The 10,896-nt window shown below is 47.3% G+C and overlaps 1 long non-coding RNA gene across 1 annotated transcript; it reads left to right on the top strand.

Annotated features, from left to right (window-relative positions):
* Positions 1 to 342: 342 nt before the first annotated feature.
* Positions 343 to 2,316, top strand: LOC113027406 (uncharacterized). The gene is made up of 3 exons (XR_003273046.2): positions 343 to 524; positions 598 to 803; positions 883 to 2,316. It is a non-coding gene; the product is annotated as an uncharacterized LOC113027406 (long non-coding RNA).
* The last annotated feature ends 8,580 nt before the right edge of the window (positions 2,317 to 10,896 follow it).

The following is a 10,896-nucleotide window of genomic DNA, read 5'->3' as shown; positions in this document are numbered from 1 at the left end:
GCTAAGGGCTGATTACATTACACGTAATGCTTCACAAAAGTATGTTGGGGTGATATTTAGTTACGCCAGTAGGTGGCAGTGGAGGCTCAGACACACGGGTGACTGGCAAAATAATCCCTCATAAAAGTATCGCAGGCCAGTTATTGCAATCAAAGCCGTCAGTAACACTGAACTGTTTTGCTGTGTTTCAGCGCAATAAACCTTCACGTGCACCTGGATGAACCTTGTCTTCTCTCAGTGTGTAACAATTGCAGATAATACATGAATTGTTTCTGTCATCTGCACACTTACTGGACATGCAGCTGAACACCTTCTGTAGTAATTGTTTAAGCTTTGCCCAACAAGGATAGTGTCATGGTCTACGGTGGGTGGCTGGAGTTTCCATTAGGCTCCTGAACTGACCTGGGATCCGCCCCTGGGCAGGGCCAGCTCCTGCACACCTGGAGCCTATTGCAGGCTATCAAGCCAGAGGGATTTAAACCACACATCGATGTTCACTCACTGCCAGTTCGTCATCAACCCATGTTGGTAACAGGTCTTGTGTTTCAAGTTCTCGCTGTGATTCATCTTACTAACTAAGACTCTTTTGTGCTACAGTCGCTGTACCCACCCTGGCTCACTCCACCTCCGGACTCGGAATACCTAGTGATCATTTTGGAAATCCCTCTGTGCCTCACCTGCCTGCCCTCCTGCCATCACACTCCATCTGGAGCCCCGGATCTCAGGTCAGCCTTTCCACGCCACTCAGCCTCCCTGGATCTTCATCATCCCCCTCTCAAACACTCCAGGTCCCTAACTGCAAAGTAAGAATTGCTGCTCTTATACTGGCCACTTCTGAGCTGCCTTCACTACCTGCCTAACTTCTATATCCTCTCCCCTCAGTGTGACTGTTCCCCACTCAGCTCCGTTCCACTTCTCAGGCCTCGTTCCCTCGCCCTAGCCACGTTCCCCTGGGCACGCCACACCAAGGCTCCACGTCTCGTCATTTTCTGTCTTTGCCACATTTCCCTTTTTTTTGTTGTTCCCCTTGCACTTAACCGTAATAAACTATTAAATCAACTACCGTCTCCGCTCTGGGTTCCTGCACCTGGGTCCTATTCAGTACCGGCCATCCGTCGCCGTGACAGATAGATAGCTTACCTTAATACCTATATTCATCTCACAATTAAACTCTTTATTGTATCATATTGGGGTTTGTCACAGACCATAAATGCATCTACTAAAACTCTTGGACAGAGTTCGAATCTTAGTAACCTCAATCTCAAGGTCAAAGGTCAGATGGGAAGTTTTCTGAAAATCTTTTGAATGCTCTTTCACTGGCTGCTGTAAAACAATAGTTTCCAATTTTATGGGAAAAATGAAGTATTCTTATCTTATGCTTTGGACAACTTGTCATGCTTACCTATGCTGGAAATTAGAACATTTCTAAGAGCTATGCAATATTTTTATTTTTATTTTGGATTGCTTTCATTAGCTCTGATTGACTAATTCAAAAGGAGAACCCCTTAAACAAGACACTACTGCTACAGATTGTCAGGTGACAATTTAATGTACTGAACCCCATCTGTGTCAAATTACAGAACCATATGATATCACTAAATATGCAAATTTAACAGCTGTCATTTTTTTCTTTTTTTTTTGTAGGGAAATTAAAAACTGGCCTCATGTAACTCAGTTGTGTGATTCATTAATTCAAATATGATCTTCCAGTGGAAAGACCTCTACATGGAAATCTACTGAAAATGTGCTTTTCCCAAAAATGACTACATAGAGACACCAACCCACACACTCAGAATACAGGGTGGGCCATTTATATGGATACAGCGTAATAACATGGGAATGGTTGGTGATATTAAAGTCCTGTTTGTGGCACATTAGTATATGTGAGGGGGCAAACTCCTCAAGATGGGTGGTGACCATGGTGGCCATTTAGAAGTTGGCCATCTTGGATACAACTTTTGTTTTTTCAATAGGAAGAGGGCCATGTGACACAACAAACGTATTGGTAATGTCACAAGACAAACAATGGTGTGCTTGGTTTCAACTCAACATGAGTTATTTACAAGTTTCTGACCACTTATAAAATGTGTTCAATGTGCTGCCCATTGTGTTGGATTGTCAATGCAACCCTCTTCTCCCACTCTTCACACACTGATAGCAACACCGCAGGAGAAATGCCAGCACAGGCATCCAGTATCCGTAGTTTCAGCTGCTGCACATCTCGTATCTTCACACCATAGACCAGCGGTCCCCAACCTTTTTTGCGCCACGGACCAGTTTATGCCTGACAATAGTTTCACGGACCGGCCTTTAAGGTGTCGCGAATAAATACAACAAAATAAAACTATAACCAGTACAGAAAAAAATAAGATTTATTCATAACACACGTGTAAAGACCCAGGAAAACCGAGTTAACGATAAAAACGATAACAAAATAACGCTGAAAACCGATAAAAACCCTGAAAACCATACATTTCACACGAGCCTCAACTGTACCAAACGACTCGGGGGTTGGGGACCGCTGCCATAGACAATTGCCTTCAGATGACCCCAAAGATAAAAGTCTCGTAGGGTGTCTTGCATTGAAATCTGCTGCAATGACCCGGTTACTGTGTAGCCGCTAAGACTGGTGGACCTAAATCTTCACCACCACCACGTCTGGTATACATACAAGCGCAAAGGGGAGTGGGTGGGTCAGCGCTCAGGGCACAGAAACTAAGCTGGCTTCAAACACCATTTATTTCCATAATAAAAAAAACACAGCCAGAGTCACAAATACAAGATAAAATTCCCCGTATACAATAAAAGTAGTGTTGCAACCCGCTAAAAACCCTGCCGGCAGAAATAACTATACAATATTAAAACAAGGCTAAAACATGTGTTCTATATACCAAAATTACTCTCCCATAGTCCCATAATCCCACAGTCCAGCCACACATGGGCGAATGGTCCTTATATGAAAGAGACAGGAGAGGAACTTCTCTTCCAGTATGGTAAAACTCGTCAGCAACAGACCAGGGAGGGGGCTCCTATCGCGGACCTGTCTCCTCCTGACAGCGCGTCGCCGCATAGTCCCGCCCCACTCCACACCTGAACACGGCCTCCCTCGTCTCACCGTCAGATGCAGGCAGAGGGGCATCCCTGCCCTGTCGTGCATTGCAGCCATCGCCACCCCCTGTTGCCGTTCCTGCCGTTAGGACTGGATCGCCGAACAACTCGCGGCACCCCACAGTCAGGCAGTAGTTCGTTCCACATGCGGGGGTGCACACGTTCCTTTTTCGCCTCCTCACCCTTCGTGCGTCACTCCTCTCTCCTCTTGTCTCTGCGCTCACCATCCCCTTTAATAGGTCAACCTGGCGGCTGATAGGCCACCTTGGGGAACGCCCCCACCTCACAGGTGCCTACAATTGACTGTTTAGTCCACAGTGGGTTAAAGGAACATGGTATAACATTAACACAAATATAAATATGAGGTTAAAACCATGCAGTATAAATATCAATAAACAAACATGCAATATAAATATCCCAATAAAATCATGCAAATAAAATCAACACTATGTACCAATACACAGATTGATAAAACATAAAAACACAAATTTCCGCTGTGTGACATCCCCCCATATTTTAACTGTGACAGTCCCTGTCACAACATTCAGGTGTTCTGTCCGGGAGGGTGGCTGGCCAACATTTGAACCTGCTGGATACTGTCGCTTTGTTATTACTTTCTGAACACATAACACAACAGCAATAATCGGTTACCAATCAGTCAGTTCTTTCGAATGCATCCTAGAAAAGTTAGAGCATAGGTGAGTCATACAGTCCAATTGCCACATCCAGGTAACCTGTTTTTCTTCAATTTCGTGACCACATAGCATAGCTAGCGTATGGGATTATCAGACCATTGGCTCCTCTCAGCTGGGCACTGCTGGGATCCTTCCAGGTATAACCTGGTCTTCGTGCTTCTCCTAAGCACTACTGCATAGCAGCAACCCACGATCCCACAGCCAGCAACTCTTGAAGCTCAACTCCTCTGATATCCCTTGTGGACAAACACTACTCATGAATACTCACGTGGCAAAAAAGTCTTTTCTGTACACCCCTTGCTCACAACCCTCAGCGAGGGTAGCTGATTTAAACACTTGGCTTTACATTCTATCATTTATATCTGTACCCCGGTTGCTGAACCCTGCTCCCCAAACTTGTATCCTGTCGACAACGCCAAAATTATGTAGCCGCTAAGACTGGTGGACCTAAATCTTCACCACCACCACGTCTGGTATACATACAAGCGCAAAGGGGAGTGGGTGGGTCAGCGCTCAGGGCACAGAAACTAAGCTGGCTTCAAACACCATTTATTTCCATAATAAAAAAAACACAGCCAGAGTCACAAATACAAGATAAAATTCCCCGTATACAATAAAAGTAGTGTTGCAACCCGCTAAAAACCCTGCCGGCAGAAATAACTATACAATATTAAAACAAGGCTAAAACATGTGTTCTATATACCAAAATTACTCTCCCATAGTCCCATAATCCCACAGTCCAGCCACACATGGGCGAATGGTCCTTATATGAAAGAGACAGGAGAGGAACTTCTCTTCCAGTATGGTAAAACTCGTCAGCAACAGACCAGGGAGGGGGCTCCTATCGCGGACCTGTCTCCTCCTGACAGCGCGTCGCCGCATAGTCCCGCCCCACTCCACACCTGAACACGGCCTCCCTCGTCTCACCGTCAGATGCAGGCAGAGGGGCATCCCTGCCCTGTCGTGCATTGCAGCCATCGCCACCCCCTGTTGCCGTTCCTGCCGTTAGGACTGGATCGCCGAACAACTCGCGGCACCCCACAGTCAGGCAGTAGTTCGTTCCACATGCGGGGGTGCACACGTTCCTTTTTCGCCTCCTCACCCTTCGTGCGTCACTCCTCTCTCCTCTTGTCTCTGCGCTCACCATCCCCTTTAATAGGTCAACCTGGCGGCTGATAGGCCACCTTGGGGAACGCCCCCACCTCACAGGTGCCTACAATTGACTGTTTAGTCCACAGTGGGTTAAAGGAACATGGTATAACATTAACACAAATATAAATATGAGGTTAAAACCATGCAGTATAAATATCAATAAACAAACATGCAATATAAATATCCCAATAAAATCATGCAAATAAAATCAACACTATGTACCAATACACAGATTGATAAAACATAAAAACACAAATTTCCGCTGTGTGACAACTGCGTTCACCAGATATCAACACAATTTCGATCCACTCCTCACGTGTTAACCTCTTCGACATGTCAATGGCTGTGAACAAAGAGAAACTTGTAAATAACTCATGAAAGAATAAAGTTACGTTGAAACCAAGCACACCATTGTTTTTCTTGTGACATTACCAATAAGTTTGATGTGTCACATGGCCCTCTTCCCATTGAAAAAACAAAAGTTTTATCCAAGATGGCCGACTTCTAAATGGCCACCATGGTCACCACCCATCTTGAGGAGTTTGCCCCCTCACATATACCAATGTGCCACAAACAGGACTTTAATATCACCAACCACTCCCATGTTATTACGCTGTATCCATATAAATGGCCCACCCTGTACATTCAAAAAGGATATGGCTTCATATCGAAATAGTGTTAGCTATGGCAAATTAACCATATTACTGAAGAGTAGAGTTACCTGTGAGAATTTCACGGCTCTGTTTTGTAATAAAAATGCTTTGATAAAGGCTAAAACCAGGCCTGCAGATACAGTGGAGAAAATATTTGTTCTCATGTTGAATTTGTAACTTTGCTCACTTACAAAGAAATTGAGCACTCTCTAATTTTATGGTAGCTTAATTTTAATCCAAATCAAATAATTATATTCCCCACTGCATGTACCTATAATGGAGCAGAATTCAGAACGATAAACTTAACTGCATTAGCAGAGGTCAGCAATCATAGCTGAATAGATCTCAGCTGTGATTTCACTGGGTTTATGTAAAATGTAATTTAACACAGTGAATAAACACATAAAAATTAGGGTTATTACAGTATATGTGTACCTATAATAACAGAGAAGAATTCTTTTTTATTGAATTACAAACGTGGTTGCATTAGTAGGACATAAATGTCATTATACATAAAGATCTAAAGAATGTCTTGCAGTTACAGTGCAGTACATGTTCGCATTATAATTACAGAAATCTCCAGTTTCAGCCATACAAGTTTAATGAAACTGTAAAATATACAGTATATAAAACATTCACACTTTTTTTAAAAGGTTCAAGATTTATTTCAGTCATCATCATAATAGAGTATGATGTTATATTGAATTACATGACATGCAGAAGTCTAGAAAAAACACGAACAATTAAGGTGGTATTTTTTTCTGCTAACATGCTAACCTGTGTTTTAAGGTAATATCATATGCAGTGTTGTTTTGTCACAGCTTTTTAATTTTATCTTTGGTTGAAAATATAAAGTACATAAATAATGCCTATCCTGGATGGTAGCAAGAAGACATAGACTTGTTTTGTAGTCACATCACAATAAATTAGAAGACGACATCAAAAAAGTACCAATTGTCATGGTCCTGGGTCCTTTTGACCCAGCGTTTTGTGTTTTCTCTTCGCGATTTTGGTTCTGTTCTCTAATTGGTGTTTACCCTGTTCCCCCCGTGTGTTCCTGTTTTATTGTGAAGGTCTGCGTCTTATGCGAGTGTTTTCAGTTTGCCTCCCTGGTCTCGTCATGTTAATCACTCCCAGCTGTGTCTCCCACCTGTGTGTAATCTCCCTGTGTTCTCAGTGTATTTAAGTTGTATTTTCTGTCTTAGTAATCGCTGGTTCGTCTGTGTTGTTTCCCCTCGGTCTCCCTGCGTCTCTTCATGTGTATTTCCCCAGATCTCCCTGCACCGTCATTCCTTGTTTGTGTCGTTAGTTTACCCAGTTTAGGTTTTCGGTTTCATGTTCACACCCCGTTGCTGTTTGTACCCACTGCTGTAAATAAACACTCACCTGCACCAGAGCTGCCGCCTTTTGGGTCCTTTCTTCACCTCCACACGGCTTGCCCCGGCAAACCGTGACAGTACGAACCAGCCACCATGGACCCAGCGGCAGTAAATCCGTCCGAGGAGCTCCAGGACGACATTGCGTACAATGTGGAGATTCTCCTCGGGCTATGGCTGGAGAACCCTCCAGAGGAGCTTCGTCGTGCCGTGGAAAGTCGGCTACAACGGCTCTTTTCTGGCCTGCCATGGCTTCTGCAGTCGCTTCCTCCGACCATGCAGGCTTTTCTCCGGCTCACACCGCACCTTCTCTCAGCCACTCCTGCCTCGCTGCCCGACTCGCCGGATGTGATCTTGCCCGGCCCGTCGGAGCCGTCTGCGGGGAGGAAACGCCGATTGCGCCGCAAGCGCGCCACCCCACAGCCGGACGTTCGGGCTTCTAAATCGCCGGCTGTGGTGAGTGAGGACTCTTTTTCATTTTCGGACTGCATGACTGTTCATTCAGGGGCTGCGTTTTGTGTGGCGGATGTCAACGCGAGCTGCTTATCACCTGTGCAGCTACCGGCAGCTCAGTTAGCTCCCCCGCTCCCTCTCGGCTCAGTCTCCTGTGCCTCCTTCAGTTCAGTCTCCTGTGCCTCCTTCAGTTCAGTCTCCAGTGCCTCCTTCAGTTCAGTCTCCAGTGCCTCCTTCAGTTCAGTCTCCAGTGCCGCCTTCAGTTCTGTCTCCAGTGCCGCCTTCAGTTCAGTCTCCAGTGCCACCCTCAGTTCGGTCTCCAGTGCCACCCTCAGTTCGGTCTCCAGTGCCGCCTGTAGCGCAGGCCCCAGTAGCTCCAGTGCCGCCTGTAGCGCAGGCCCCAGTAGCTCCAGTGCCGCCTGTAGCGCAGGCCCCTGTAGCCCCAGTGCCGCCTGTAGCGCAGGCCCCTGTAGCCCCAGTGCCGCCTGTAGCGCAGGCCCCTGTATCCCCGGTTTCACTCATTCACTCCATGCAGGGAGAAAGTCTAATTTCACCTCAAGGTGCTTTTCACCGTTCAGCCGCCATTGGCACAGTTTGCCGCTCCAGGGCTTCCCCAGAGGCTAGGTCTCAGTCCCCAGCTGATTCTGGACCCCTGAAGTCTATGCAGCCACCTGAGAACTGCACCATGTCAGCGTTGCCTGGGCAGAGCCAGTGCTCAGTGCATCGCCAGTTGCCTTCGTGTTTGCCAGAGGACTCCATGACTGCTGGCTTAGTGGTGACTTCTGCTGGAGGGTCCGTAGGACCACTCCGGCCTTCGTCTCTAGTCTCCGCTGGAGGGTCCGAGGGACCGCTCCGGCCTTCGTCTCCTGCCTCCGCTGGAGGGTCCGAGGGGCCCTTTCAGCCTCCTGCCTCTGCTGGAGGGTCCGAGGGGCCCGTTCAGCCTCCTGCCTCCGCTGGAGGGTCCGAGGGGCCCGTTCAGCCTCCTGCCTCCGCTGGAGGGTCCGAGGGGCCCGTTCAGCCCGTCCAGCCGCCTGCTGTAGCTCCATCATCATCCTCGCCTGGCCCAGCCTCCGTGTCTTCAGCCTCGCCTGGCCCAGCCGCAGAGCCTTCAGCCTCGCCTGGCCCAGCCTCCGCCTCTTCATCCTCGCCTGGCCCAGCCTCCGCCTGTGCTTCGCCTGGCCCAGCTTCCGCCTGTGCTTCGCCTGGTCCAGCTTCAGCCTGTGCTTCGCCTGGTCCGGATCGCCATCGCCTGAGTCGCCGCCGCTGCCTTCCGCGCGGCCAGCCCCCGGACCCTCTTCGCCTGAGTGGCCGTCGTTGCCTTCCGCACGGCCGGCCCCCGGACCGCCATCGCCTGAGTGGTCGCCGTTGCCGTCCGCACGGCCGGCCCCCCGAACTGTGTCCACGTCGCCGCCGTTGCCGTCCGCACGGTTGGCCCCCCAAACTGTGTCCACGTCGCCGCCGTTGCCGTCCGCACGGTCGGCCCCCGAACTGTGTCCACGTTGCCGTCCGCACGGGCGGCCCCCCTGGACTGTTTGGACTCCTGTGCTGTCGGCCCCCTGGCCGGCCCCCTGCACTGTTTGGACTCCTGTGCTGTCGGGCCCTGGCCGGCCCCCTGGACTCTTCTATTTTGGACTCTGTTTTTCCTTTGTTCTGGTGTGCTTCGTTTCTTTTGGGTTTGGGCTCGTTTTTTGTTTTTGTCTTTTGGCCTTCTGGTGCTCCGGTTTTGTTTTGCTTCGAGCCCTCCTACCTGGGCCCCCGCCGCCCGCCCTGGTCGGGTTGTTTTCTGTTTTTTCTGGCTGTTTTGTTTCTTGTTGGGCTGTCTGGAGCCAGCCTTTGAGGGGGGGGGGTACTGTCATGATCCTGGGTCCTTTTGACCCAGCGTTTTGTGTTTTCTCTTCGCGATTTTGGTTCTGTTCTCTAATTGGTATTTACCCTGTTCCCCCGTGTGTTCCTGTTTTATTGTGAAGGTCTGCGTCTTATGCGAGTGTTTTCAGTTTGCCTCCCTGGTCTCGTCATGTTAATCACTCCCAGCTGTGTCTCCCACCTCCCTGTGTTCTCAGTGTATTTAAGTTGTATTTTCTGTCTTAGTAATCGCTGGTTCGTCTGTGTTGTTTCCCCTCGGTCTCCCTGCGTCTCTTCATGTGTATTTCCCCGGATCTCCCTGCACCGTCATTCCTTGTTTGTGTCATTAGTTTACCCAGTTTAGGTTTTCGGTTTCATGTTCACACCCTGTTGCTGTTTGTACCCACTGCTGTAAATAAACACTCACCTGCACCAGAGCTGCCGCCTTTTGGGTCCTTTCTTCACCTCCACACGGCTTGCCCCGGCAAACCGTGACACCAATAAAATCTCAAATAGTTGCAACCTGTAATTTTAAAGAAAAAAACACTTTTGCCAAAGATTTAACACAGATCCACATTCGGTGAAAAGTCTTATCTATAGTGAACCGAAACAACATGCTCAGAATGGGTGACCATTTGTTTCTTATTGACAGCTTCGCGACACACTTGCTGTGAAGCTGGATGACTTTGAGGAGCAAGCTGCTAGATATTACAAAAGTATTGTGCATTTTATTTGTGGACTCTAACAGATTTTATAAAAAAGCGCGACAGAACAGTCTGCTGTCATTCACAGGTATGTAGGGGGGAAGACGGGCAATAGGGTCATAGCAAAAGCCTTGGTAGAAGAGGGCCCAAGTAAAAATCAAAGTTACTATCAAACAGATATAAATATAGAAAAAGATTAGAAAATGTTTAGTGAATAAGACCTACTCCTCTTCTGGTGTCACACAGTTACACATCCTTATCATTCAAACAGCTTTTTGAAGTGCTGTCAATCATCCATCTGTCATCTTCATCATCAAGCCCCTTCAGCGGTTCTGCCTGAGTCCTGAGAGTCTAGAAGATCCTGAGGTATTCAAGTATACCTGCTGTTTAGCTTCCAGCTCAGTATGCACCGCAGACCTGAATCAGCACCTTTCGGTCACACACAACACAACACAGTTATCCATCTTCCTTTCATTTCATAACTTTCATAACTGCCAGATGAAAGCAGATAAAGAAAGCCACATTTTTAGTACTGGAAGAAACGTGCAAACTGGGAATTTTGCATATCTGTAAGATAAATTAAAAAATGAATATAAGCCTGAGTATAATATAATGCCCTTCTAATAGGCAATCGATGTAGACCAACTTTGTAGATCAACTTTTTTAAACTTTAATATTTTAAATGTTTTAAAAAGCTCTTTCTAAGGTTCTGCATACTTAAGAAATTATGTTAATACCCATCCTCTCTTCATACCTTCCTCCACATATGGTATTCTCGAAACTTCCATCCAGTGTTTCCTCATTTCTATCAGAAGTACCATGTCCTCTTCTTCAAGCCTTCTCACAGCCATCATCTTATCACAGACCTTCTTTTTGGAGTGAATTCAACCGTGCCTATAATTAAAAGAACACA

Source organism: Astatotilapia calliptera, chromosome 15 (genome assembly GCF_964374335.1).
Source record: "Astatotilapia calliptera chromosome 15, fAstCal68.1, whole genome shotgun sequence".
NCBI classification, from domain to species: domain Eukaryota; kingdom Metazoa; phylum Chordata; class Actinopteri; order Cichliformes; family Cichlidae; genus Astatotilapia; species Astatotilapia calliptera.
The sequence above is the reverse complement of the archived record's forward strand: the minus strand, read 5'-3'. Positions and strand labels throughout refer to the sequence as shown.